The sequence below is a fragment of the Ictidomys tridecemlineatus genome, chromosome 12 (assembly GCF_052094955.1).
Source record: "Ictidomys tridecemlineatus isolate mIctTri1 chromosome 12, mIctTri1.hap1, whole genome shotgun sequence".
Taxonomy (NCBI): Eukaryota; Metazoa; Chordata; class Mammalia; order Rodentia; family Sciuridae; genus Ictidomys; species Ictidomys tridecemlineatus.
Window position 1 is genome coordinate 11,663,582 of NC_135488.1, and position 3,308 is coordinate 11,666,889.

General features: G+C 55.9%; 1 long non-coding RNA gene across 1 annotated transcript; it reads right to left on the reverse strand.

Moving 5' to 3' along the window:
- Window positions 1–2,203: 2,203 nt before the first annotated feature.
- LOC144369536 (uncharacterized) lies at window positions 2,204–3,067 on the reverse strand. The gene is made up of 2 exons (XR_013429332.1): window positions 2,669–3,067; window positions 2,204–2,332 (listed from the first exon to the last, which is right to left on the reverse strand). It is a non-coding gene; the product is annotated as an uncharacterized LOC144369536 (long non-coding RNA).
- Between the last annotated feature and the right edge of the window lie 241 nt (window positions 3,068–3,308).

A 3,308-nucleotide genomic window follows, 5' to 3' on the forward strand; every position in this document is an offset into this window, starting at 1 on the left:
TCTCAGCACTGGGTCTGCAACAATTGGAGGCTCAGAATTAAGGGACCCATGCCTCCCCTGACCCCACAGGCCCTTCCTGCACTTGAAACACAGCTCCAATTAGGTGACACGAGTGCGTAGCGGGAGGCTGTCCCCAGGGACAGCTGGTCTAACGGGCAGATGAGAATGATGTGCAATAAGTACAGGGATCATGAGCGAGCACGCGGTCTCCCCAGGCTGGAGGAAGTTTCCCCCGCTGACCTGGCCTGCTGCACGCCTTGGCTTGGGCGGGCTCTTGCTGCTGACTGAGTATGGCGGGTCTCAGGACAGACCCTCTCCACGAGGGAGCTACAGAGGCACACCCTTCCCCAGCACGGACCCTCTGTCCACCACATCCATCTCCTTGATACACAGGCAGGCCCTCGACCCCCTGCAGACCCCCATAGCACCCCATAAAGCATCACGCTTTCCTTGGAAGCCTGCGTGCATTTTCACACCGCGTTGTGGACCGTGAGGGTCGTGAATGGAGGCACCCCTGCCCCGGGGCCTGGCTGGGTGAAGGTGGTGGGCTGTGCCCTCCTGTGCCCCCTGCACTCTCCTACGCGGCTCTAGCCTGGTTTGGGTGTGAATGACTCCACCTGCACCGCCTGAGGAGGCCGAGGGGGAGGTCGTGGGCTGCATGTTTAATTCACAGTGCGAGCGCGAGCAGTCAATTCATAATTCAGACGCTGCTGCCCTAAATTAGGTGCACCTTCTGAGCTGAGTGAGATGGGAGATGGGAGCCCTTTAAAGAAAACCCATAAAGTCCCCGTTTCCCTCCCTCCGACAGAGTTCTGCTCTCCTGGGCGACTCTTCAGCTCTTAGAGAATAGCATCTTGTGAGTAAAAGGAGGCAGTGAAAATGGAAGAAGAAATTTAAATATGAAACTTTAATTAAATCCCTCTTTGATCATTCTCCCCAGAACCAGCCGAGGGGCTGCTCCGTTCAGCCATGAATCCCATCACGCCTCGGGCTAATTAGGGAAGGGATGGCCTGCCGGCTGGGGGCGGGGAGCCTCTTGACCCCACAACAGCTCAGGGGAGCCCTTCTGACGGGGGCGAGGCCAGCCTCCGCCATCTGCCCGTCCTTGCGAGTCTCACAGATGAAGTGCTCTTTGTGCCCCCTCAGGTCTCCCAGCCCAGGGACTCCCCAGAGAGGGCCAGGCATCCAGGGGTGAAGGTCCCCAATAGCTCTGGTCCTGATTTTGCAGGGCCAGAAGGGTTCCTTTTACAATTTTTAAAAATGCTTCTCATTGACATGCACTAATTGTGCGTGTGTCTGAGGCTCGGTGTGATAATGCCATTCGCATGTTTGATGCGTAAAGGTCAGATCAGGGTAATTAAGGATTTTCCTATTTTAAATCAGCTCCCTGCATCCTGTTGCAGGCACCTGCATTCCTGGGGGGGTGACACAGTGGACAACCAACAGGTCACAAAGGACCCCACAGCCACACCATCTGGTCTGGGACATTAGCCCAGCCCCCATGCTATGTCACCTCATCGGTCTGAGCCTGCTGCCCAACAGACAGAGCTCAGGCTGTTTAGAGGGAGCGCACACATGGGACACACATACACACAGGACATGCATATACATGGGACAGGCATACACACGTACACTTGGGACATGCATATGTACTGCACACACACACACACACACACACAGACACGTGTACATGGATATTTGCACAGAGGTACACACACACCCAGTGACACACGTATACAGACGCCCCACACACATGTGCACCCACCATGGATTAGGTGCCAGCAGCATCTTCAGGAAGTGCCACCAACCCCCCTCGTTTGGGTGTCGTGGTCAACCTCGTCGGACGTGACCCTGGGAAGTGTGTGGCTCTGCCTCGGAGAGGGCGGGTCCCCACAGGGGAAGGGAGCTCTGCAGGGCAGGAGCAGTGGGGGAATTGGTGATGTTACCAATTTGTGGGAGACCAAAGACTTTTCTTAAATGATTTAAGAGAAAGTATTTTGCTAAGTAAACCATGTTGCAAAGAATTTCAGGAGCACTGTTTAAATTATTAAAAGAATCAATTGTTTCCCAGCCCTGGAAGCACCATTTGGATATGATTAATAAGACATCACAAATTATTCCACACCATTACTGCAGGGCCCCGTGTTCCTGAGCAATTTTGTTGGACGATGTCTTTGTTCCATTAGTTTGGGGATAAAAAGAATATAACTAGAATTTTTTATTTGAATCCTGGAAGTTCAACTTTCCTCAGGTTGAGGTCTGCTCTCCGTCTTCATCGACTGACTGGAAGAGCTCCCGCCTCCGTCAGCTCTCCGCTGCTGGGACAAAGAGCCTGAGAGAGCAAAGTGAAAGGAGGAAAGGTTTACTTACTGTCGCCACCCCTTGCCCGCGCAAGGAAGATGCAACTCGGGAATCTTCTTTCAGCGGTTTATTCAGGCCCTTGATATTTCTTCTACTACTCCCTCGGATGCCCCTCCCAGCCTTAATGTAGCATCTCAAGCCCCAATGCGAAGCTGCCACGTGGAACTTTCTCATAGGGTGCTGAAAAGCCATGCGTCAACTCTCCCAAATAAGGAGTTGTTTGTCACAAACCACAGCGGAGCCAGCGCCATCTTGTAATGGTGACCATAATCTGCATAAGCGGCAGAGGCGGCTCACCACAACTTACCATGGCTCCTGGCTTCCGAGGTTCCGCTGTGGCCGGTTGGGCCTGCGGGTTTCTGCTGCGTGGGGCAGAACATCGTGGCTGGAGTGTGCCGTGGAGCAAGGCTGCTGGCCTCACAGGGGCCAGGAAGCCAAGAGACAGAGGGAGCGGCTGGGGCCCCCAAGCCCCCAGAGAGGCGCACCCCAGAGCCTCGCTCCTCCCTCCTGCCGGTCCCCACCTCCTTGGACCAGCCACCAGCTGGGACTCCAGCCTCCACACATGGGCCTGGGGGGACGTCTGTGGATCCACTGTAGCCATCTGTGTGCACACCAGCCCCAGGGAGTGGCGTGAAGCTGTGGTGGCTGTATGTCCCTGGGACGCTCTGGGCTGACCAGGCATCCTGGGCTGGCCTTGCTGGCCTCCTGCGGGGTAGCTCCTCCAGGGTCAGCAGGGCTGGGCTGGGCTGGGCAGCACCACCTGGGCTTCTTTCTCCAGTCCTCCTGGGCAAGGTGGTCTCAGGAAGCACTCAGGACGAAGGCCGAGGCTCCTTCCTTGTGGTCACGTCACTGGTCAGCGGGGCTAGGCCGCGGTGGCCAGGGGTCTGGCTAAGCCTTCTTTCTGGGTGAACCTGTGGGTGTTTCCAGATGACCTGCCCTGAGCGGGG